This window comes from Ixodes scapularis, unplaced genomic scaffold, assembly GCF_016920785.2.
Source record: "Ixodes scapularis isolate PalLabHiFi unplaced genomic scaffold, ASM1692078v2 PGA_scaffold2__306_contigs__length_199485367, whole genome shotgun sequence".
Taxonomy (NCBI): domain Eukaryota; kingdom Metazoa; phylum Arthropoda; class Arachnida; order Ixodida; family Ixodidae; genus Ixodes; species Ixodes scapularis.
The window spans coordinates 154,541,341-154,568,218 of record NW_024609857.1 but is presented as its reverse complement, the minus strand read 5'-3'; the positions used below and the strand labels follow the sequence as shown (position 1 = coordinate 154,568,218).

At 47.6% G+C, this 26,878-nt stretch overlaps 1 pseudogene; it reads right to left on the bottom strand.

Moving 5' to 3' along the window:
* Positions 1 to 17,527: 17,527 nt before the first annotated feature.
* Positions 17,528 to 18,839, bottom strand: LOC120840787 (annotated as a pseudogene).
* Positions 18,840 to 26,878: the final 8,039 nt, after the last annotated feature.

Below are 26,878 nucleotides of genomic sequence, written 5' to 3'. Positions count from 1 at the left end.
AGCAGTCTTCTTTACCTTTAGCGGTTTGACGTCAGCCAGGGCAAAGTTCTTCATGACGGCCTTTTCTGCACAGTCCTTGAAAATATCAGACGGCATAACGACGAAGCCGCCCTCTTTGTCCGCTTGTAAGAGTCGAAGACCTTTTTCCCTGAAGAAAGTCACCACACTGTCAGTCGATTCCCTGCCTCGGCGAGAACTCCTGGTCATCGTTCGCAGAAGGCATCTTCGTCGTTATGCCGTCTGATATTTTCAAGGACTGTGCAGAAAAGGCCGTCATGAAGAACTTTGCACTGGCTGACGTCAAACCGCTAAAGGTAAAGAAGACTGCTGTTTCTTTGTGTAAGAGCCTAGAGCTGCAAAAATTGGCAAAAGCTGTCGGCGATTCGAAAAACGTTACTTTAAAGGCTTTTTTTAATGTGAAGACGCATAAGGAGGGTTTTCCGTTCCGAAGTATTGTTAGTTAGCGCCTGTCCTGTTTACTTCTTGTCCTTGTTTCTGTTGCGCTATTTTATATGTTTTACTAAGATGAACCAAGTAGCCCAACAACGTACCTTACTAAACTATATTTCTTCTACAGTGGGCCCTTTTTTATGTTCTACGTTTAGTGAATCAGCTTCGTGTCTGGTCAGCCATATCGCCTTTGCTACTTGTCGTGCAAGACTCATCTCGTTTTGCTTGAGGAAAGGACTGGTACCCGCGGAAGTATCTATGTTTTTTGGATTCGTCAGACCGTCCTTCGGCCACGTCAAGCGGATTTCCAAGATACTGAGGTCTGAACTCTGGCGCCAAGTCCGGCTCTTCTATGACCTGTTGCGTGTCCTGTGCTACACGTATTACACTGACTGTGTGGCTGAGGGCAACTTTCGTTCCTTTCGACGTCTAGCCGCGCAAACTACAGAGTTTTGGTGGCATTGCACCCTTCTTCGAGTGCCTAGGACAGCCGAGAAAAAGGCAACAGCCCCGGATGGTTTGATCGTGCTGGGCGACACCAGCATTCCAGCTCAAATATCCTCTGCCCTCAAGAAAGGACCGAAATTCAGCACCGAGCCAAATATTCCAGCTCATGAGCTTCTTGCTCTTAATCGCCGAATGTCCAACAAGGCGGAGCAGGAAGACCGTGAACGATGTCTTCTTGATGGTGTTGACTGTCTTCTGCGAACGATGACCAGGAGTTCTCGCCGAGGCAGGGAATCGACTGACAGTGTGGTGACTTTCTTCAGGGAAAAAGGTCTTCGACTCTTACAAGCGGACAAAGAGGGCGGCTTCGTCGTTATGCCGTCTGATATTTTCAAGGACTGTGCAGAAAAGGCCGTCATGAAGAACTTTGCCCTGGCTGACGTCAAACCGCTAAAGGTAAAGAAGACTGCTGTTTCTTTGTGTAAGAGCCTAGAGCTGCAAAAATTGGCAAAAGCTGTCGGCGATTCGAAAAACGTTACTTTAAAGGCTTTTTTTAATGTGAAGACGCATAAGGAGGGTTTTCCGTTCCGAAGTATTGTTAGTTAGCGCCTGTCCTGTTTACTTCTTGTCCTTGTTTCTGTTGCGCTATTTTATATGTTTTACTCGTATTGTGGTGCTTTCCGATGAAACGGTATACGGGTACTCAGGTGCACATGTATACGGGCACAAATCAAAAAACAAAAGAGGGCTTCATGGAGCGCTGAGGTATATGCAGAGCCGTTTCCGTGGAGAGTTCAGCCATTCACTGGGAAGTATAGGAGATAAATGAGGAGGCGCCATTTGCCGAAAGCGGGCTGGGCTTGTTCCAAGGTGTCTTCACAAATTCTAATATGGCCAACCAGAAGCCAAAAATAATACCCTGGCGGTGGTCGCGAGAAAGAAACTTAATGAGTGAGTCGGAGTAACTCTCGCTCACTAAAAATATGGCACACGTGATGTTTCAATCACGGTCATCCAAAATCTTGCTTGGAAGAGTGCGACTAGCGGAACGATAACCATAATCCGTACGCAAGGCGCCGAGGGCCGGGAATCTGCCGTCCGAGCGGTTACACCCTGTCTCAGCAAAACAGATTGCGAACGCATGATAATGATCGAAACATCACGTGCACCCTATTTTCAACCATGAGGGGTTACTACATTTAACTCTTATACGCTCATTAAAACGATTAAATCTGTTTCCCGCTATTGCCACCAGGGGATTTTTTTTCGGTTTCTGGTTGCCCAAGAGAGCGTACCAAGCCCCCTCTCTTCATCTGGTGCGCTCCCCGGCTCTGCCCGCGCCTCCCATTGACCAAACTCTCTGTACACACGGCTCTGGGTTGATAGATTGCCCCGAGTTTTCTTTATCCACTAAGTGACTGGGACAAAATTAACTATATTATTTAGGCTGGAATACTTCCCTATCGTATTTATACCCACGGACATTGTATTACACTTAAAGGAGAGGATGAAAACGAGAGCTGTATGTTTAATTGTAGCTTGGATTTTCAAATTTTTATGAGGTCCAACTCAAGGACAACGGAAACGTATGTCACGGACAAGATATTATGTATGATAATAGATTGCAATTGTAGCACAATAAAGGCCTTCAGTTTCGTAACTTGTCCCCTCAACCCCTGTTTTTCCCCAACTAAGCGGCACAAGGTCCGGCATATTCGCATGACATGTTCCTACCCTATAGATTGTAATCAGATTGAAGAAAAAATATTAGAAAATATAATATTTAAACTTATGCTTGAGTTTCAGTAGCGCGATAAACAGGGTTTGTTAGCTCGAAGCCGGTTAACTTTAACCGGGGTCAAAAATTAACTGCTCTTCCCTACTAAATACCTACAAATACCTAGCCAAGTTTGACGAGGACTGGATGGGCGATAGCTTCGTGTTTTATTAGGGGGTTGTAGCTGCTGTCACCTACTGGTTGTTGGAAATATAGCAAAATCTTCGAAGTAAATAATCATAAAAAGGCTTTGGCTAACGCGCGTGCAATACTATATTTGTTTCAGGCGTTTCCTTTAGGACAGTTACTACTGCAGACGCCGGCACGTGCAGCGCATGTAACCACACTCGTAGCATGCACCTTGGTGCGTGGAAAAATTAGCGAAAGGTCTATTGGGACGCTGTCTGCTTCTGCGTGCTATCAATACCCAGCCGATTCAGTTAATGCAGTCTACTACAGTATTCCACAGACATTGGCATGTCGACAATTACCGCGTTCATTTGGGCTTAGGAATGGCCAAAACCGAAAGAAAACCTAAATAAAGCGGCGAGGTCATTCCTCATGCTTTGCAATTTAAGTGTGATAAGGCAAAGCGAAAGCTTCCTCCACCATTCTTTGCTGACCAACGCGCCCGATATTGCAGCTACTACGACATATCAGTTCCACAACGAGCGACGTTCGCTCGAACGGGGCACAGCCAAGTTTCCACGCCGTGCTTACTCCGCCGGTCGCGCAATCTCAAATATCCACTCGTAAAAAGACACAGTTAACTTTTAAACGCGGTTAAAGTTAAGCGGTTTCGAGCAGACGGGATCAGAAACAGCCAACACCGATAAGCCTCTGCCACGTGCAGTAAACAAGCAAAGCTGCATTTGGCCAGTATTGCTTCGGCAGGCAATCAATCTCTCAGTGCTCTTGAAGTAAGCACGAGTGATCGCAAGCCTACAAGAGATACCATTTCGTGCACGATGTACGTGCTTGAGGTTTGTCGGTGTCGGTTTTCCCTGTTTCTGCTCTTGTTGGACTCGAGCATTATATCTCATTCCCCCCCCCCCCCCCCCTGAACGAAAAAAGAATTGGTCTTCAAGAGCCGTTAGAATTAAGTATATAATTAATTGAATTCTGTAAATCGTATAAAAATTCCAGCCTATCCATATGGACGAGGAGCATATAAAAAATATTAGACTTTCTTACGCGAAACGTACACATGCCCGCGGATAACACGATATCCACACGCTTCGAAGGTTAATGGTCATGGGAATTTGGTGATGGCGCCTAATACGAGACCTCCAGTACGCCACCTCGAGTTGAGTTGTGAATGAAAAGCCAGTTTAAAAGAGACATGAAATTAATTATCGGCTGGGACAAATTTGGATTTTTCTAATCGCATATCGCGTAGTGCGCCAAAATAAAACTACTGCGCGAGCGTAGAAAGCCTGCTTTTCGCTACGAAAGTTTGAAATTATAGTGGAATCTTTTGTAACTCTTTTCCTTCGAAAGCTCTCCGCCTTTCGCAGTCATGAATCCGCGGTGCCCAAGCTCATCACCTAAGCCCAGCTCACGCATTCGACACCTTCACTATGTTACTCGGACGTGTGCGCTCGTCAACAATCAATCCGTCGATGAATATTTGGATTCGCATTCGTGGCCAGTGAGTGCCGCGACGGCACTTAGCATTACTTGAAAATGAGAAAGTCCTAGGTTTTCTTAAAAACACGATGGAAGCTTGCTGTCTGGCTCGCGCTCAAGCGATGATCACGCATCAGTCGCGAAATATATTTTTTTTTTATCACCGTGATGGACTTGTTCTTTTATGCCAAAAACCCTGGCATCAAATCAAGCCAGCGGTGACGTCTTATGAAGACAAATGTCTTTCCCCTTTAAAGTGGAGACGACATTCACAAGTTCAGGCCACCTGATGAAAGCTTTCGTCGTAGCTCAATCTTCTCAAGGGGTGACGCGGCCTATCTGGTCTGCGGACTTGTTGGCCATGCTGTGGTGCGGCAGAGCTTGAGGCAGCTTGGTTGGTGGGGACAACAGTGGTAACGGTGCAGTAGTACGTTCTGGGAGATATGCCAGGGGAGCCTGGTTATCGCTCAGATCCTCAACGTCACAGTGTACAAAAAAAGACACTAGTGTTTGCTGGATACCCTTAGAGAAAAATCGTTCAAAATCAGTATACTGAAAGTATACTAACAGTGAACTTAAGGTATGTACTGAAATCGTACTAGTTTCACACTTTTATGAAACAAAATAGTATACATTTAGTACACCCCAAGTACATATGTAGTATACCATAAGTGCACCTCGAGTGTACTTTTAGTATACTATAAGTGCACCTTTAGTAGACTACATGTATGCTTTTAGAGTACTAAATGTACACTACCAGTACATATATGCGGAGTGTCCCAAATAACTTGCACCAAACTTAAAAAAAAAAAAAAATACAAAAAACAAAACAAAACGGAGCGTTCTGCGGGAGTGAAACCAACTGTACGCTGTTAGAAAGTCTCTTGCGAAAGTGCACGAAATTGTTTTAGTGCGCCTAATTATTTAATTAAGAGTAACAAGCTAACTATTGAAATCTTCGTTTAAAAGCCGAGGTGTGAAATGGAAAGTTGTAGAGCGCATTAAGAAACACCTAATGAAACCCTTTTCAACAAGGTGCACTTTGCATGCTCCTTTTTCCTAGCCTTCAAAAAAACGACCGCGAAATACAAAAAAATACCGCGTGACAACTCGCTTCCCCTATCAAGGCGTGCGAACGCGCCGCGAATGTGCGATCTTTGAAGGCCGGAAAAAAGCACGGAAACGTATTATGTTCCAAACACTTTAATTGGGTGTTTCTCAATACGCCCTGCAACTTGACAATTGACATCTTGGCCCTTAAAAGAATGTTTGAAAGGTTAGCTCATTAATCTTAGTTATTTACATAACCAGGCGCATTAAAAAATCTGTGCACTTTCTCAAGACGCTTGCTAACGACAGTTGATTTCACTCCTGCAGAGCCTTCCGGTGTTTTTTTAAGTATGGTGCAAGCTATCTGGGCCGCCGTGTATGTCGGGCGTTCTGAACGGAAAGAAAATTGGCCAGAAAAATCGGCGCCTGCATTAAAAAGCTGACTTTTCAAAGGTGTTTCTTTGAACGGCTGTATTCCAACCTGTAAAATTTCATGCCATATATTATAGCTCCATTCTTGTGAAATGTTAAGAAACGCCGTTGACAGCTCAATTGATGATGATAATGCAGAGGCGCCACCATCGGGAGATGCACTCTTAAAATGAGTCAGGAAATTAACGAGGAAATCTTTGGCAGCTCTATTCCTCGTGAGAATGGCGTACCGGCGTCTTCTGAAACTGTATGAGAAAAGCCTTAAAGAAGAGGTACATTGCATTTTTCAACCGAAAGTATGTACGTGTAGCATACAAACATTACGATCAGTGTTCTTCGCGTAATTGGTAAGACAGAAATTGAAATCCTACTTATCACTTTATTCAAGTTTCCGAGCCTGCCTCACTGTACACTCTCCTTTGTGATGATGGAATGCCATTACATCCTGCGTAAAAAGAGAAGAGAAACTTACCCTATGCCACTCTATGATATAACATCACATAATTCGCTCAAAGGACCACTATGTGAGGAAGGCAAGATGGTAACAACTTCATCCTGACAAAAGGGTGAGTAAAATCGGACAATATCGTTTCTGAAAGCCTGATATGTCAGATATTGGTGGTGTGCCTACTTTGCATGCCCAGGGCTATGCTACAGGTAATACTGTTCACTACAGGGCACAACATTTATTACCTCAAACCTTATCACCATAAAGAAAAAAAAAAGAGAAAAGATTCAAGGTTGCAGCTGTTACATTTTAAGCACATGAATTGATGAAGGCCACAACGAAAACATCTGAGAATGGCCAATTTCAGGGCTGTGTGTGCTAATAATAATATTGTATTTTAGAAGTTTAGTATAATACGGTATTCGATATTGGTTTCAAGATTAATTGTACTACTGTAAACGACCTAATTTTCGCGAAGGCTTAGTTTTTGCGAGTTTATCGAAATTGCTCAAAATTGGTCATGCAAAAAAGTAACCCCATGAATACGAATGCATTGAACATTACTCCTGATTGCAAAATTTTGTACCTGGAAAGTATTCTCAACACTAACACTTCATAAAATGAATGAAATATTGAGCTCGCGCAAACAAAGTCGTTTATGCCATTCAAACCTTTCAAAGCACTCGCAGAGTCACCATTGTGATAGATTTGCTTTGTTCAGTGCGCTTCTCCGCATGTGCCAGTGCGCTGCAGAAATTAGTTCTGGATGAAATCGCAAGAATAGGGGGACATACACACTTTTTGATAAAATAGAATCTAAAAATGTTCACGTCGAATGGCTTCCCAGAAGACTTCTCGGGTCCGGATGCACTGTTACTCCGCAACAAGCAGGCTCTCTTGGGATGACAAGAAAAAACCCAGCGCCCTGAACGCTGTTCGAACCAGCACTCGGGAGAGTTGAAACGCCTGTCAAGCGCTCGCGATCGGGACAGGCCGCTTACTTGCGGTGGCTTCAAACCTGTCTGCTCGATGCATCTTCCAGCCACCCATAATAGAGATCAGTGGGCGGACGTCACTTTTACTCTGGTGATGCAGGTCCCTGCAGGTTCCCATAGGCTGCAACCTGCTAGCCCAACTGAGTCAGGCCTGCAGCCCTGCGGGGAATGTCAATTACACTTTTTTAGATGTAGACACCCACATTTTGCCCGTACCCGAAAGAAGCTCTAACACAAAGCAAACAAAATGATTGGCATTTTTTAATGCCTCCTTTTCTTTTGCTGAGAACACAGATACAAGTCATACGCTATTACACATTCAGTGGTGCGGCTTAATTTATGATAAGCACTTTTTTATACAATTTGGAGCTTTTAGAGAAAAGATTCAATATAACGGGTCGGACATAAATGGTTGCTATGAACTATCGTATATATTTACACATTATCTGGTATCATAAAAGCACTAGAGCAGGGTAGGGCTGTACTGCATCAATTATAAATTTCTAACCAATTAAAAGTTGGCATTTATTTAATTTATTAGTATTGGCTATTATTCTTTGACAAAGAATAACTGGGCGAGTTGGTAGGTTGGTAGTCCTAACATTTTTGCATGCTTTTTCTTTTTCTAACTGCTCTGCCTTTTGTAGCGGCTTTCGCCGCCACTAAAAAACGTGACATCCAAACTCACTTTATTCACAACACACAATCGCAAACTTCGAAAGCGTGCCGCTTGGGCATACGCAAAGAGATCGTCCGTCTCTACGGCACAGGCATCAGCACGGGCAAGAAATCATGCTGCTCGCTCTTGTAACGTTTTTCTCGCTCCCGCTTTATGAAACAAATCGTTGGCGAGAGACTGTTGGGACCACACGTCAGAACTAGCATGACCTGTGATTGCTTGAACTGCCGTCAGACTGTACTTGAACGCTCCGCAAAAGCGTCGTCGGGCGATTGTCGTAGGGACGGCGCCCAGGACAGGCCCTCGGCTGGCCCTCGGTTCCGCCGCACGCGAATCATTCTGACGTTGAAGTTTGGGCTAGTTGGTATTTCATGATTAAAAATTAAAACAGCGCAAGGACACGGACAAGAACAAGAAGGTAGACGAACAAGGCGCTGACTTACAACTCTACCTTCTTGTTCTTGTCCGTGTCCTTGCGTTGTTTTAATCTTAGAGCGCAGCTCTTAGGCGCCCGTTTCCGGCTTGAGCGGCGTTGGCGTCGCCGTCGGCGTCGGCGTAACCGCGCGGTGCATTATGGGAAATGTCCCATAATGCACCGCGCGAGCACGTGACCCCCGAAGTCACGTGACTCCCCTGAGGTCACGTGACCCCCGAGGTCACGTGACCCCGCCGACGTCGCGTGACCCCCCCGATGACGTCATCGTCACTGATGACGTCACCGGCATCCACATCGTCATCGTCATCATCACTGATGACGTCATTAGTGACGTCAGTGATGACGTCACCGTCATCCACATCGTCATCGTCATCATCACTGATGACGTCACCGGCATCCGCATCGTCATCATCACTGATGACATCATCAGTGACGTCACTGATGACGTTACCGACATCCGCATCGTCATCGTCATCATCACTGATGATGTCACCAGTGACGTCACTGATGTCGTCACCGGCATCCGCATCGTCATCGTCATCATCACTGATGACGTCATCAGTGACGTCACTGATGACGTCACCGACATTCGCATCGTCATCGGCATCATCACTGGTGAAGTCAATAGTGACGTCACTAATGACGTCATCGGTATCCGCATCGTCATCGTCACTGATGACGTCATCAGTGACGTCAGTGATGACATCATCGGCATTGGGGGGTCACGTGACCCCCCAAGGTCACGTGACCCCCCCCCCCCGCTGGTCAGTTGAACCTCCCCCCAGTACCCTTCCCTCCTCCTCAAGAGCTGCGCTCTAATTCGGCGTTACAGGGAGTTGTAAACGGCTTTCACTTTTTTAATCACGAATCATTCTCACTCTGCGGAGAGAGCCATAAACTTTGAAAATACGCTCTTCTCAAATAACGAAATAAAACCGGGTAGAGCATAGTGAGAGTCAAGCATAGCTTAGCAAGCACACAGTACACGACAAAGTTTGAAACAGCGGCGCACTTCGCAGAAACAAAAGAAACTTCCTCACCTTCGCTTGCACAAGTCGGCCATGACTGTCCGCCACTTGCGACGCTGCGTCTCACAGCTCTCTGTAATCGCTTGCTATTATTGAACACGGTATTCGTAAGTAAGCTATCTAAAATATCCGCTAAAACGGCTAAAAAGTAAAATGGAAGCGATGCTCGAACCCTCCGGAACTCCAACGGCGGCCGAACGGAAGCTGATTGCAATAGCGATGGTCTTGCGCAGTTTTCAAAAGTCTCTTCTTGTTGTTCTTTGTTTTTTTGAAGACAAAACTAAACAAATCAATATATTAATAATAATAATGTCACTTTAATATATTCGTAAAGAATTAACAAAACGTTTAGTCTATCTTAGGTTTTATTTAAACTTTCGGTTTTTCTTTTTTAGTGTAAAACCGAAACTACCTCAAGCAATTTCTCCCTTGTCGCCAAGGCTATTTTTATTCATCCGCGCATGCTTACACCGCTGGGATTTCGACTTTTTTGGAAGGATCGGCTCTCGCGGCATGTAAATAATGAGGGAAACCTCGTGTTTTGAAACAATGAGCGTGCCCGTCTTTTTTGACGAGGGAAAGACACGTTAAATTTACGTAGATTTTTTACAGTGTGGAACTCTGGATCGATGGTGTTGTTCGTTGTTGCAATTCTCAATCTCTTTTCACGTGAATTGAGATGTCTTAGAGTTTTGCAAAATAAATCTACACCATGAAACACTTTCGATGAAAGCTTGAGGTTATTACATGAAGGCGCCGATTTCTCCAGCCAATTTCAGAGCGAGCTTCCATTCATAACACCATAGGCGTGCGCAGGATTTTTCATTAGGGGATGCGAGTTTTCCCCAGAGCGCCCCTCCCCCCCCCCCCCCCCCCCCTCTCTATCAACGCACTCCCACCGATGTCCTTACGCTCATATTGTAGTGCTGAGACAAGATATGGTTATGAAACCTTTATTTCAACAATATTGAATTGTAACATATACAAAACATTATTAAGCAGTAGGTTTCACTTTCTCGTGAAACGTCCGCAAAGATAGGCAGTCCCTGCGCAGCTGAGGCGTCAGTGACACAACGCGCGTACAAAGAATTTTTATTCTTTCTAAACCAGAGAAAGATACGACACATATGCCATCTTTAACAGCTCAGAATATTTAAAAATATTGCCTCAACGTGACTATGCTAGTATGGAAAACATTTCATCCATACAAAGCAAACGCATAGGTGCACCTACACATGGCGAAAGCTGTCATATGGTGTCTGCAACGTTCATGCAGAGGAAGAAAAACGCCACCCAATACACAACGTAATGGCAACGCTTAAAAGCACGAGAATATACCGCAGATTAAAAATACGAGAAAGAGCAAGTTACAATATTTAGTAATTATTGAAGATAAACGCTATGACATGCCATTTTTTTCCTTCTGAGCATCCAAATGAACAGTTGATAATCTTACTTTTCGGCGCTTGATAGAAACATGTAATAGAAACAACAAGATAACACGCACGCGTTATGTGATGCTCAACAAACATTATACAAGCTATAGGATATGTTAAGTGGCGGTAAAAATATTTTATGACTAGATTACTAAAAATGCGTAGCACGTGGAAGATGTAGTACTTTTCACCAATCCTGAAAAGTCTAAAGCAAAATTCTACGCGCTTTTGTCGCGAACTGTTCGATGACTGACTGCGTCGCGGCGTATTTTTATGGTTGTTTTTTTCGTTGCGCGCACGAGAGGGGGGGAACTTTAGCGTCGGCGTTTTATGCCGTCGAAAAAGAAACCATGGGCCTCCTGCGCTGGCCAGAGGGTGCTGCGAATGGGACTTGTTAGGACTTGTTTTGGGTAGTACAAATTTTAGCGTCTCAAACTGTCACGCATGCAGAAGCGTGCCTGCTCTGGTGCGGAGCGCGAGATCACGATGAAAATACAAAGACAGAACAAATATTTGAACGCCGTCAAAGCTAAGTCGCTGAGAGCGTGAGCCAAGAAATACCGTTTCACGCGTTCCAAAATGGACATAAAAAAGAAAAAAAAAATTAAAGCGTCGCTACACAGGTGTTGTGGCGTCACCACCCAGAGATAAGAGACGCGTGCCCTAGCGGTGGTGTCATCAATTTGTCACTTTCGATTCTCTTGCAACGTTGCGTTTGGCCGATTTCTGGCGTTCAAAGGCGTTTTTTCTTTCTTTAGCACCACATAGAATTGAAAAAGCTCGACCAACGTGGCATAAGTAGTGCTATGCTCAATCAGGTGAGCTTGTACTACCCAAAATGAGGGCGCTACAGTTTGTTCAAAGCTGGTGCCGTCGCGCCTCGAGTCGGGCCAACTTTGCGCCCCCTCCTAGATAATTAGAGTGTGCGGCCGCCCCCCCCCCCCCCCTGCCCCCCCTGTGCACACGCCTATGCATAACACCACTTCGCTTACGCGGTTCAGAAGTTGATTTGCGCTGCATGCGACTATGCAAGGTGGAGCATGTTATATCCCCATTATTAGCCGTGGTTTCTTTTGCCTCCTGTCTTTTTGATTTCTGTGGATGCAGATATCTGAAACAGCGTATAGTGCGCTGAGACCTGCATTACAAAAACACCGATTATCCTGCAAACGTAATTTGTCTACTAGCCTATATGGCAGCATGCAAGTGGCGGTGCCCTTTGAAAACAAAGTCATGTGCATGCTTTTTCATCAGCAGCATTAAACACTTAGTGCGATTGCCCTCGACCGCCTAGCTTCCGAATAGTGCTAACAGTTTTTTTACAGTAAACTTTTATTCATCAATAAAGGTAACAAATACAGCTCAGGAAAAATAAAAGCTATCTTTGCAATAAAAGTAGACTTTTCAATTGCTAAATTTATAAAAATGACTAGCTAAAATAATTATTGACAAGTTAGATAACGCTACTTTCCGTGGCGTACAATGTAGCTAAAGTTTCTATTTGTACTTTTTTTTAGGCGTAAGTCCATGTTGCATCTGCGACGTAAGTATGCTATGACAGTGCCGGCCGTTTCCTCGGGGAACTTTTGGACCACGCGGTCTGCTGTGAAATGTGAAATGAAGCATCCCTTTTTCACATTATGTCAGCTATACCCGGTGATAATTTTTAATCAACTGGTTTCAGGAAAATTGGGGGCTCACTGTCATGTTGATGCACTCTCCATGTGTGTCGTGCGACTCGGCGGACATTACATGGGTGAATAACCGTGGCAACATTTTTTTTAAGTAATTAAAATTCGTAAATTTACTTTTTTTATTATTGCTGTTTTAGAGGCAGTCGTCATTAGAGCCTAACACAATCAAAACTATTCACGAAACAGCAAGGGGCTTTCAGATATTTATTTGTCAAATTTCGCACTTTTTTCCCTCGATTCAAGAACCACGCGCGGCAGGGACAGGCAAAGTGGAGAGTGACTTAGCGGTTTTGACATGACATATCTGTGATGGCATGTTTGTTTGTGTTAGCGAGAACTTCTCATACTGAAGTTCTATGCATTATTTAATTTTATAGTGAAGTTACAACCCTCATAAAGTGCTGTCGCATTCAGCATGAACGAAGTTGCACACTTTTGACAGCGTGCCTTTGGTGGATGCTCCAGCATCATGCTTCCAACGGTTCGACTGAAGGGAATACGTAAGAATAGCATCCTGCGCTCTGTCCAGCGCGTTGTTTTTAATCAGGCGACGAAAGGCAGAGTTTTAGCTATGAATAACCCAAAACTCGTCACCTTTTCGCAAATCGTTTCAGTTGGGCTAGAGTTTATTCATAGCCCCTTTAAAATTGAAGATTCAACATGGTCAATTACACTGTCAATTAAAAAGCTAATTAGACAACGTACTGTGACGTTTATTTACTCATCTAATGTCCGCCGAGCCCCACAAATATTCTGTAAAAACGGCATCGGCCTATCTATCGCGTTTTTAGTGCGTTGATGTTAAAAATCGCAATATATATATATATATATATATATATATATATATATATATATATATATATAGAGAGAGAGAGAGAGAGAGAGAGAGAGAGATACCCGTTATTATAATTTGAGTACACCGACTGCAAGCACTGCAAGTAGACCTTTAGTATACTTAAGTGTACTTTCTGTATACTGATTTTGAACTACTTACTACCGCGGGCACTACGATTCTACTACATGTGATAGTTTTGTACGGACGAGTATACTTTCAGTTCACCGCCATTTTTACTGGAAGTATACTTTAAGTACACTTAAAGTATACAATCAGTACAGAGACCGCACTGAAAGTATACCTTTAGTATACTTCAGTACACTTCGAGTGTACTGATTTTGAACGACTTTTCGCTAAGGGTATGCTGCCTGTTTCATCGAAGTATTCGGTTGTATTGCGACAGAACGACATAGGATCTTAGTGAAATTTTACCGAATACCTTCAATTTAAGAATCCAGCCGGTCGGGGATGCAACTCTGACGGTATCACCTAGCCGATGATTCTGCAGACAACGCCCCTCTTCATGTTGCTTGTTTTCTCACTTGCGCTCCTGGCGCCTGTGCGAAGTCTGGCACGCGGGATCGCAGCCCTTGCTTCATAAGAAGAGCGCCCGGATTTCGGCCGTCTTCCAATGGAGTGAACCGATGACTAAGAACACCAAGCCAGACGTCTTCTCCAATTTCGGTTGTTTTCTTGAGAATGTGCTTGGCTATTCGAACGCTTTTTTGGCAAGTCCGTCAGAACGTGGGAAACGAAGACCCGAAGTGGTGTGCTAGACGTCAAAGACAACAAAAAACCTTTTCAGTTCTCTTGATGAAAATTGGGGTCCTTTATCTGAGTAAACGTCGATAGAGAGATCACGCGTTTCAAATTCGAGGCTCAATGTCTCAATTAAAGTTCATGCTGTTGTGTACTCAAGTGGCTCGATCTCAAGAAAGTTTGACTGTGAGTCATAAGTAATCAAATATGGTTCGCTTGCGTACGCAAATAGGTCTACTCCAAAACGCGACCACGGAAGGCAAGTGGTCTTGCCCATTAGTAGTGGCGCACTCGGTTGAGAGCAAGCAGGTCGGTAGCAGATGCTCCAATTACCAATCCTGAATTCCATTTACGAATTTAGGCCGGGACAAAAAACAAAAGCTACGAGTGTTAGCTTTACATTCAGAAATGCCTTGGTGACCGTCATGTATGCGCGTTAACATTGCTGACCGCATTTATTGGATAATAACTACTCGGGCTCCTTTAAACACAATGTCTTTGAAAACAAATAACTCTGACAACATATCTCAAAAAACACCGTTTTCGAGCGTTATGTTGTTATTAATTGCAGTAAATACTTTCCGCAGTAAGAGATCTTGTATGGTGGCTTGAAGCATCTTGGCAGTTGTTACAGACACCCCGTCGAAAAGTACATTGGTGACGTGAATCTCGACTTCGACCGCAGCATCCTCGATGCCTGTTGCTGTTGGGGCTCCGGACAGCTTATCGACTAAGACCATTTCCTTTTCTGTAACAAAATGGAGGGTGAAGTCATATTTTAGCAGGCGGAAAAATAAACGCTAAAGTCTGAGTGGCACGTAGCCCAACGCATTGCTGGTAATTTAGATGAGCGCGTTGTGATCAGTTTCAGCTGGGAACTTGATGCCATGAAGAAAGGCTTGAAATTTTTCGCAGCACAAGGTTGGAGGGAGGGTTACTCTTCAATTCGTGAATATCGAGACTCGGCATCCGTTAGTACTCGGGGAGGATAAGCAGTTGGTCGCTACTCTTCGTCGTGAAGGTGGAGCAACACCGAGCTTAGCCCAAATCTGGATACATCGGAAGCCACCTTGGTCGGCTTCGTCGGGCCAAAAGTTGCCAAGTGTGGTTGTTGCGACAATTGTTTTTTAGGTATTCGAAATGTTCTTGGTTAACTGAAAGCCATTCAAATAAAACATCTTGTCTTATCAACTCTCAAGGTACAAGGCTCAAGGCTGGCTGTTGGGGTGCCAGTCAGCGACATCATGGTAAATCATAGCCAGACTATCGTGGGTACTCAAATTCTTACGGAACCCCGTTTGTGTGGGATGAAAGATCCTGAAGTTTTCGGCTTGCCACTGAATGCGTGCAGGTACCATTCGTTCCATCAACTTTCCCATTATAGATGTAAGGTAAATTGGACGCAGGTTTTTCGTGTCGGTCGGTTTTTTGCCGGGTTTGGGGATGGGGGTAACCCATGACATCTTCCAATCCTCATGGAGGTGACCCGTGTGCCAGATGGAGTTGAACCAGTGAAGGATACGTTCCCTTGCGGCACGAGGTGCATTACGAAGCATCGGGGCTGTAGCTCCATCGGGCCCGGGGGCACTCTTAAGTTTGCACTGGGCGATTGCCGCATCAAGTTCCCACTCAGTGAATGGCTGGTTCCCAGGGTTTTCCGTGTCCACAATGTCTGCATACACGGGTCTATATACATCGGGGGATGGGAGATCGTCAGGTTGCGGGAAGAATGCTGAGCCAAGCTGGTCCAGGATATCTTCCTCGGTGTCTGTCGAAAGCAGGGTCAGAAGAGGGACAGGGCTACACGACTTGCGCTTGCCATACATAGCATTAAAAGTTCGCCACACCTCGCCGAGCTTCGTAGTCCTGTCGAAGGACTCGCAATGGGCAATCCAGCGTGTGAGGCTGAGGGTCTGGGCGTATGTGCTAGCTTCCTTGGTTAGGAGGGTCACACGCTTCAGGTAGCAGCGCCGCTTGTGCCTCCGGTACTTGGTAAGCGCAGCCGTGCGACGATCCCACAGCGATAGTAGATGCGTGTCCGGGGTGGGTGTATTCCTATCCACCTGGCGGAAGTCAGTCGCAGACTTTGTAGCCGTCGTGAGAAAGGCCGAAATGTTAGCAGGGTTGATATCTTCAATGTGCTCCTCTATAAAGGCAAGAAATTGATCCCATTTTATTGTCTTCGTAAGTCGCTTGATCATTTTGCGTTTGCCTGCATATAGTTCGAGCACTATGGGGAAATGGTCACTTCCCCACGCGTCGGGAAGCACAGTCCACGCGAGAAGGCGGGCGGTCGACGCGGGTGCGAAAGTGAGATCTATTACACTGTCCGATTGGCGTGCAGATGTGCCAGAACGCGTCGCGCAATCTAAATTATTGACGATCGTTAGGTCGGTTAGTTCGAGAACAGTGCACAAGTCCTGTGCGCGCGGGGTATGTGGCGCAGAACTCCACGATTCAAAGCGAGCGTTGAAGTCTCCTCCAAATATTACATAGTCAGAGAGGTACTTATCGCGGAGCGCTTTGATCCATGAAAAATCGTGAGCTGCGTGGAGGGGCCGAACGTATATGGAGACAATCAAGAGGCGTTTAGTGGTTCCGTCGAGAGCGACGCGGATCGCGACTACCTCCTGCGTGGTGGTACACCAGTTCATCGTGTCTATCTTGATATGCGAAACACCATGACGGACATATATACTGGCCTGAGCACTAGTAAGGGGGGTTTGGCGTGAACGCGCCGCGTATTCTATCGTAGGGTTGTGGTGCCATTCAAAACCTGACAATGTAATGTTTTTGGCGCGAGATTCCTGCAGTAAAAGAACGTCACAGGTATATCGTGGATCTGACAGGCGCGTAAGGAGTTCGGCCTTTCTTGTTGCTAGCCCACGACAGTTCCACTGCAGGATCCAAAATGGAGCGTTATTCAGGAGTCTGGAAGCCATTGCGGGTTTGGACCTGGATCGGCGGAGTTTGGGGGACGACCATGAACATTGCAGAGTGCTCCGCATGGGTCGCCGCCAGCATCTGTTGGAATTGTTGTAGCTGTTGCTGCTGCAATTGCTGTTGCATTTGGGCGAGTGCGGCATGAAGATATTCCTGTGTTACCGTCGTAGTGACGACGGAGGTGGCTGGTTGTTCAGGTCGAGGAGATTGGCAAACCAATACTGCTTTGCATGATTGCTGCACATCGTGAGTCGTGGGTTGTTGTTGCTGTGATGCCCATTGCTGCGATTTCCTGACTGCTTCTTTTTCTTTGAGGCGCCTTTGAAGTTCGGTTTCCCTGAGTGCTCGGCGCTTCTCTGCTTCTATTTCGTTCATCCGAATTTCAGCGTGCTTATTTGCCATTTTCTTTGCGTGAACTTCAAGATCTTGAATTCGTTTCGCACTTTTCTTGCGCGCTTCGCCGATAGACCGCAGTTCTTCCATCCAGGCCTACGCCTCAGTGTCACTGTCCGCATAATAACCTGTCTTGAGCATTTTGCGCACCGCTTGGGCATACGTTCCAGCTTGTTGCTGCGGTCTCGGCGTCTTAGGTTGGCGCTTTCGAAATTCCGCGGCCTCGTCTCGCCGATTCGCGTTGTTCAAAAGTTGGCGTGACACTGATACATCACGCCTTGTTCTGCTCATACTTGTAACTCTCGGTTTGTTTTTCGGTATCTCGTTCTCTTCTTCCCCGTCAGAAAACGTGCCGAGCGCGGCATATCTGTTGTGTGTGGCTATTACTTGAGGGTAGTCTTTTAGCGTGACATCGGGCGGGCTACGAGGCCTGCTCCTGCCGCGGCCTCCCGAGGGGTTACGGCATCTTTCGTTGTCTCGAGTTGCCTGGTTACGGTTTGCGTGGCCTCTGTCCTGAAGTCTGCGGTCCACCCGGACCGCAGACTTCAGGTCCGGGTGGACCGCAGACGGTGGGGCACTTGGGATCGGTCGCAAGGTGGTTGCCGTGGGATCGGCAGTTGATACAATACTTGCGTCCGCACACGTGGTGTTCCTGCTTCAGCCACCCGCAATCGGGGCATCTCAGCGCGCGGGTGCACACGTGTTGCTTGTGTCCTAGGCCTTAGCATCTCCAGCACTGCACTGTGTGAGACCCATATGGCGTGACTCTTATGATGCACCCTCTGTATACGATAGAGTTTGGCACATTGGTTCCGCGGAATGTCACCATGGCCAGCCCGTTTTTGCCGAGAAGTCTCGCGTATAGGACCTCGTGTGTTTTGGACCGTAGAGCACTCGCTAAAGTGTCCGAAGTCTCTCCGCAGTCAATGCCGTGCGCCACGCCGCGTACTGTGTCCTTTGGGGGAATCTCGTGGGTCACCACCGACACGGCTCTATCCTGTGCGCTGAGAGAGTGCAGCGCCAAAATCTTTTCTGCGGCGTCTCTCGAATGTACCATGACTGAGATTGTGTTGGTGTCCCTATTCAGCCTGAACGTAAGTTCATTCATTAAGCCGGTTATTTGGCTTAAAGTTCTCTGCAGTAAGCCCTTCGGAATGCTCGTAAGATCAAAAGGTTCCTTCGACCGAAAAACAATTACGTGGCACGGCCTGTCTTCCTCATCGGTACCCCTGAGTCTTGTGTATGATAAGGTAGGTCCTCCCACTGATACACTGTGCTCGCCTTGTCTATGCGTCTTTCTTTTGACATATGTCACCTTGTTCCATTCGGAGCCTGGAGAGTCTTCTGCATATACTGATTCTCTGAAGGTCGAAAGAGGATCCTCGGTGAGAGTCTCTGTGGACGACATCTCAGCCATTGAGAAGCCGGTGTCCGAGTCTGCGTCGGCGTCCGTTCGATCAGAATTTGTGTCAGTAGTTCCGCGGTCGTCATCTTCCTTCACTTCGGAGGAGTTCGTACCGGTACTAGAACTACTAGGGTGGCGGGTCCGTTTAATTGCGGGATCCAAAAATATCAGTGGGTCCCTTTTCGTTTTTCACTTTCCATGAATTCGTTGCGGTGACTGGATGAAAGCTTCAGCTTCTGTAAACGTAGCAATCGCTTCGATTCGGCCGGTCGCAGGAGCTTGTCCAACGATGTTCATCTCGAGATTGCTCGAAGACTGGGGCTAAGACGGTTGCGAGAACTCAGCCATGTCGCTCTCTTCGGAGCCCTTCGCCTTTGGCCGGCTCCAGAGTTAGCCCTAGCTCCGAAGCACATTCGCCGGCGGTCGAAAACACATGCGAAATACCGAGTTCGGGACTCACTGTGGGTTTTGACCTGCTGGAAGGGACGTCATTAGCCTTCAGAAGGGTGTTCTAGCCAACCTCATGTCCAAATTCGGCTCGAATTTGGACATAAGCACAGGAGCAAAAGAGCATAAGCTCCTCGCCCCGGCGCTTCTTCCTTTTTCCAATCTGAAGATTGCTCATCGCTTTGATACAGCAGTCGTTTTTAGAGCGCAGCTCTTAGGGGCCCGTTCCCGGCTTGAGCGGCGTCGGCGTCGGCGTCGGCGTAACCAAGGTCATCCCAAGGTCACGTGACTCCCAAGGTCGCGTGACCCCCCCAGGTCACGTGACCCCCCCAGGTCACGTGACCCCTCCGGTCACGTGACCCCTCCCAAGGTCATCTCAAGGTCACGTGACCCCAAGATGACCCCACGTGACCCCAAGGTCATCTCAAGGTCACGTGACCCCAAGGTGACCCCCACGTGACCCCCTAAAGGTCACGTGACCCCTCTGAGGTCACGTGACCCCCGAGGTCACGTGGTCTCCTCCCCAAGGTCACGTGACCCCCTGAGGTCACGTGGGTGTCACGTGGGGGTCACCTTGGGGGTCACGTTACCTTGAGGTGACCACCACGTGACACCCAAGGTCACGTGACCCACAGGTCACGCCTCCCCGAGGTTACGTGACCCGCCTCCCCGAAGTCACATGACACCGCCCCCCGGAGCATATTAAAGGATGAGGGGAGGAGGAGGAGAAGGAGGAGGGGTCTACCCTCCCCTCAGTACCCTTGACTCCTCCTCCTCAAGAGCTGCGCTCCAATTCGGCGTTACAGGGATTTGTAAACGGCTTTCACTTTTTCTGCAGGAAACAAACTATCTTCGCTGTGTAAAAGGATAAGCAGATTGGGGGAGGAATCGGTTGTGCCGCAAGCGTCCTGCCAAAAACGATATGTCACTAAGTTCCGCGAGTGCGCCACTAGCGTCACGTTCGAAATTCCCCTGTCATGTGGCAAAGGTGTACGTTGGCTAGACGGGGAGGTGCATCAATGATAGGGTCAGAGTGCATGCGTTGGCGATCGGGCAGTGACCGTCTGGCCACATAGCGGTCCAATGTGACCGCGGCGAATGCGGGCCCAACTCTGGAAAATGCAGCCCCATCTTTGGTGACAGATGTTTCATATGTTATTACAAAACAAAAACGACCAGAGAGATTCACAAAGCCTTCCTGATTAGGTCCCACCACGACAACTCTTTTGTAAACGCACCCTCTTTGTCCTTGTCTGATAAAGAATTCTATCATCTGAAGAATCAATGACACTGGCATTTGCGGAGTGAGTTCTGGTAGACCATATCTTTGTGTTCTGCCAAGTGTGCCTGCTTTATATTTTTAAAATTATGTCATCGAAATGAACCATTCGGTTGAGAGTTACGCCGCGTCCTGTCCAGTTATCTCTTCGTTTTCGTTCATGTTGTTTTGGCGTAATACACCATGTTGTACCATTACTGCGTGATGCCCGTTAAAAACCCCAGGATAGAGGTTCTACTGCATTAGCTAAATTGCTTATCTACACACGAGCGAGACGTCGCAACTTTAAAAGGGCAGACCAACTACTCGCTGTAATTTTGCTACACAAACCTGCGTTTCAGAAATGCACCAGAGTATTGAATATCTTTTAGGTTCCTTATAGGGATGCAATGAAGGTCGGACGATCCTTGGAATATCCCCTGAGAGCGCTGGAGATTTTTAATAAGATCCAGAATTATGACCGTTTTGACTATTTTGAGCGAATTTTGAGGCAATTTCGAAGATAAAATCACTTTCTTGGCAAAAGTGAAAAAACGAAAGGTAGTACGTGCTAGAGGTTTCTCCTATCTTAATTTTAAGACCCTGACGGGAAGCCTAAATATCTTGGCATTTGCGTATTTAGGTGAATAAAGTTGACTCGGCTTTTTTCACAAAATTTTTTTTTCAATGCGTTCAACGAGATGGCGACACCAATATTAAGTGCCACAAGCCAGGGAATTTGTTGTGGTCCAGAGGAAGTGGTGGTCCGTGACTACACGGAATGCGCTCCCGTGCAAGTAGAGACGGAACTTTGTTATCGCCAAGAAGACGGCAAGGCACTCCTGGTCGGTAATTCAGTGATTTCGCTTTTCCTTTTATAAGGCCGGATGTGCGTAAGCGGTCACCATCTCTGCTCCCTGTTGTCGCTGGACGACCACCGCTGCGAGTCCGGTTTTGCTGGCGTCCGTGCTTATTTCCGTCTCCGCTGAAGGATCGAAATGTCCGAGGATAGTGGGCGACCGAAGTCTTTGCTTCGGTACGTTGAACGCTCGCTCCTACTCGTTTCTCAAATGAAAGTGTACGTTGTTCCTCATTAAATACGTAACGGTGCAGAGATATTCACACAATCGCGAACGAAACGTTTGTAGTATGCTCACAGCCCGAGAATTTTACGTTCGGACACCTTGTCCGATGGCATTGGAAATTTAGCTACAGCAGAGGTCTTTGGAGGGTAAGGTCTTCCACACTAAGCACTCACGACGTGGCCAAGGAATTTTAGCTCGCCATAACCGAGCAGACGATTCGACGTCATCATTGTCAGCCCAGCAGGCTTGACAGCGTGTGGCACGGCTCGATGTCGTCTTAGGTGCTAGTCGAAGTCGCTTGTCAATGCCACGAGGTCATCGAGGTGGGCGAGACACCTTTTCCATTTTAAGGCTTAAAGTGCGGTGTCCATAACGCGCTTCAAGGTCACCGAAGCGGTGCGTAGTCCGAACGGCATCACATTATAAGTGTACAGTCCTTCCGGCCTGACAAAGGAAGTTTTCTCGCTATCCTGTTCATCGGCTTCAATCAGTCAGTAGACGCTTCTCAAGTCCTCCTACAAAAGGTATCAGGCGTCGCGCAAACGGTTCAGAGTGTTGTCGATGCGGGGAAGCGGATAGACGTCCTTTGTTACTGCGTTCAGTCGACGATAGTCCACCAAAAACCTCAGAGTTCCATTTTTCTTTTTTGTGAGTACCACTCGTGAAGCCCACGGGCTGTGTGAGCTCTGGGTGATGTCGTTGTCCAGCGTTTATTGTACGTGTTTATTGTATAGATGACTTCTTTCTGACGGAAACTCGGTGGGGTGGCCGATGAAGAGGAAGCGCGTCGTCATGCGTAACAATTCGATGCTTCGCAACCGACGTTTGAGGACCTGGCGAAGCACTCACTGAACTCGTCGAGAAGGTCCGTCAGCTGTCCTCGTTGGGGGAATGGGGAGAGTTGGGGAGAGTTGGGACTATATCGGACACCCAAGGCGGTGTTGTCTCGTGTTGCGAGGAAGCGAGGTCTTACAAGACTCCGGCGACCGCGGCTGAGGTCCTGAGTTCCTCGGCGTTGCCTACAGCGGCGCTTTTCTTATGGTAATGGGCCTAACGTCGGAAGTTCGTTACGGGGACAACCGTGCGTCCGTCTTGGAGTTTCTCTACGCCTCTTGCGACGCCGATCCTTGTTCCTAGGAGCAGCTGAATGCTTCCTTCAGCAGAGATTCTCAGCAGGTAGCTCTTCCGGTTCCGACAGGCACGAAACACTCGAGTGAGGTGGCAAGCTTTCGTGGTTCTAAAGTACTCGCACTACAGCTAACGTGGCGACTTAGTATCCCAATCATGTGGTGTTATAGCAGGGTTCCGAAGTGTCAACTCGTTCGCTTCCAGGTCTGACGTGTGAGTATAACGTCTGAGTATAACGTCTGAGTATAACCTGGGCAGTTCACTTTTCAACGGGTGGAATATAATACCCACCGGCAATACGTATCTGCGGGCCATGCCACGGTTTAGTGACTTTCCGGATGCATCGAGCCGATCATGTGGTGTTATAGCAGACTTCCGAAGTGTCAACTCGTTCGCTTCCAGGTATGACATCTGAGTATATCGTCTGAGTATAATCCGGGCAGTTCACCTTTCAAGGGGTGGAATATAATACCCACCGGCGGTGCGTATCTGCAGTCCATGCCACGGTGTAGTGACTTTCCGGATGCGTCGAGCCGATCATGTGGTGTTATAGCAGGCTTCCGAAGTTTCAACTCGTTCGCTTCAAGGTCTGACGTCTGAGTATAGCGCCTGAGTATAACCTGGGCAGTTCACCTTTCAACGGGTGTAATATAATACTCACCGGCGGTGCTTATCTGCAGGCCATGCCACGGTGTAGTGACTTTCCGGATGCGTCGAGTCGATCATGTGGTGTTATAGCAGGCTTCCGAAGTGTCAACGCGTTCGCTTCCAGGTCCGACGTCTGAGTATAACGTCTGAGTATAACCTAGGCAGTTCACCTTTCGACGGGTGGAATATAATACCCACCGGCGGTGCGTATCTGCGGGCTATGCCACGGTCTAGTGACTTTCCGGATGATCAAGACGATCATGTGGTGTTATAGCAGGCTTCCGAAGTGTCAACGCGTTCGCTTCCAGGTCTGACGTCTGAGTATAAGGCCTGAGTATAACCTGGGCAGTTCACCTTTCAAAGGGTGTAATATAATACTCACCGGCAGTGCTTATCTGCAGGCCATGCCACGGTGTAGTGACTTTCCGGATGCGTCGAGCCGATCATGTGGTGCTATAGCAGGCTTCCGAAGTGTCAACGCGTTCGCTTCCAGGTCCGACGTCTGAGTATAACGTCTGAGTATAACCTAGGCAGTTCACCTTTCGACGGGTGGAATATAATAACCACCGGCGGTGCATATCTGCGGGCTATGCCACGGTCTAGTGACTTTCCGGATGATCAAGACGATCATGTGGTGTTATAGCAGGCTTCCGAAGTGTCAACGCGTTCGCTTCCAGGTCTGACGTCTGAGTATAAGGCCTGAGTATAACCTGGGCAGTTCACCTTTCAACGGGTGGAATATAATACCCACCGGCGGTGCGTATCTGCGGGCTATGCCACAGTTTAGTGACTTTCCGGATGCGTCGAGCCGATCATGTGGTGTTACTGCAGACTTCCGAAGTGTCAACTCGTTCGCTTCCAGGTCTGACGTCTGAGTATAGCGCCTAAGTATAACTTGGGCAGTTCACCTTTCAGCGGGTGTAATATAATACTCAACGGCGGTGTTTATCTGCAGGCCATGCCACGGTGTAGTGACTTTCCGGATGCGTCGAGCCGATCATGTGGTGTTATAGCAGGCTTCCGAAGTGTCAACGCGTTCGCTTCCAGGTCTGACGTCTGAGTATAACGTCTGAGTATAACCTGGGCAGTTCACCTCTCAACGGGTGGAATATAATACCCACCGGCGGTGCGTATCTGCGGGCCATGCCACGGTTTAGTGACTTTCCGGATGCGTCGAGCCGATCATGTGGTGTTATAGCAGACTTCCGAAGAGTCAACTCGTTCGCTTCCAGGTCTGACGTCTGAGTATAACGTCTGAGTATAACCTGGGCAGTTCACCTTTCAACGGGAGGAATATATTACCCACCGGCGGTGCGTATCTGCGGGCTATGCCACGGTTTAGTGACTTTCCGGATGCGTCGAGCCGATCATGTGGTGTTATAGCAGACTTCCGAAGTGTCAACTCGTTCGCTTCCAGGTCTGACGTCTGAATATAACGTCTGAGTATAAGCTGGGCAGTTCACCTCTCAACGGGTGGAATATAATACCCACCGGCGGTGCGTATCCGCGGGCCATGCCACGATTTAGTGACTTCCCGGATGCGTCGAGCCGATCATGTGGTGTTATAGCAGGCTTCCGAAGTGTCAACTCGTTCGCTTCCAGGTCTGACGTCTGAGTATAGCGCCTGAGTATAACCTGGGCAGTTTACCTCTCAAAGGGTGGAATATAATACCCACCGGCGGTGCGTAACTGCGGGCCATGCCACGGTTTAGTGACTTCCCGGATGCGTCGAGCCGATCATGGGGTGTTACACCTTGCTTCCGAAGTGTCCACTCGTTCGCTTCCAGGTCTGGCGTCCGAGTATAGCGCCTGAGTATAACCTGGGCAGTTCACCTTTCAAAGGGTGTAATATAATACTCACCGGCGGTGCTTATCTGCAGGCCATGCCACGGTGTAGTGACTTTCCGGATGTGTCGAGCCGATCATGTGGTGCTATAGCAGGCTTCCGAAGTGTCAACGCGTTCGCTTCCAGGTCCGACGTCTGAGTATAACGTCTGAGTATAACGTCTGAGTATAACCTAGGCAGTTGACCTTTCGACGGGTGGAATATAATACCCACCGGCGGTGCGTATCTGCGGGCTATGCCACGGTCTAGTGACTTTCCGGATGATCAAGACGATCATGTGGTGTTATAGCAGGCTTCCGAAGTGTCAACGCGTTCGCTTCCAGGTCTGACGTCTGAGTATAAGGCCTGAGTATAACCTGGGCAGTTCACCTTTCAAAGGGTGTAATATAATACTCACCGGCGCTGCTTATCTACAGGCCATGCCATGGTGTAGTGACTTTCCGGTTGCGTCGACCGATCATGTGGTGCTATAGCAGGCTTCCGAAGTGTCAACGCGTTCGCTTCCAGGTCCGACGTCTGAGTATAACGTCTGAGTATAACCTAGGCAGTTCACCTTTCGACGGGTGGAATATAATAACCACCGGCGGTGCGTATCTGCGGGCTATGCCACGGTCTAGTGACTTTCCGGATGATCAAGACGATCATGTGGTGTTATAGCAGGCTTCCGAAGTGTCAACGCGTTCGCTTCCAGGTCTGACGTCTGAGTATAAGGCCTGAGTATAACCTGGGCAGTTCACCTTTCAACGGGTGGAATATAATACCCACCGGCGGTGCGTATCTGCGGGCTATGCCACAGTTTAGTGACTTTCCGGATGCGTCGAGCCGATCATGTGGTGTTACTGCAGACTTCCGAAGTGTCAACTCGTTCGCTTCCAGGTCTGACGTCTGAGTATAGCGCCTAAGTATAACTTGGGCAGTTCACCTTTCAGCGGGTGTAATATAATACTCAACGGCGGTGTATATCTGCAGGCCATGCCACGGTGTAGTGACTTTCCGGATGCGCCGAGCCGATCATGTGGTGTTATAGCAGGCTTCCGAAGTGTCAACGCGTTCGCTTCCAGGTCTGACGTCTGAGTATAACGTCTGAGTATAACCTGGGCAGTTCACCTTTCGACAGGTGGAATATAATACCCACCGGTGGTGCGTATCTGCGGGTTAGGTCACGGTTTAGTGACTTTCCGGATGCGTCGAGCCGATCACGTGGTGTTATAGCAGGCTTTCGAAGTGTCAACGCGTTCGCTTCCAGGTCTGACGTCTGAGTATAAGGCCTGAATATAACCTGTGCAGTTCACCTTTCAACGGGTGGAATATAATACCCACCGGCGGTGCGTATCTGCGGGCTATGCCACGGTTTAGTGACTTTCCGGGTGCGTCGAGCCGATCATGTGGTGTTACTGCAGACATCCGAAGTGTCAACTCGTTCGCTTCCAGGTCTGACGTCTGGGTATAACGTCTGAGTATAACCCTGGCAGTTCACCTTTTAACGGGTGGAATATATTACCCAGCGGCGGTGCGTATGCGCGGGCTATGCCACAGTGTAGTGACATTCGGGATGCGTCGAGCCGATCATGTTGTGTTATTGCAGACTTCCGAAGTGTCAACTCGTTCGCTTCCAGGTCTGACGTCTGAG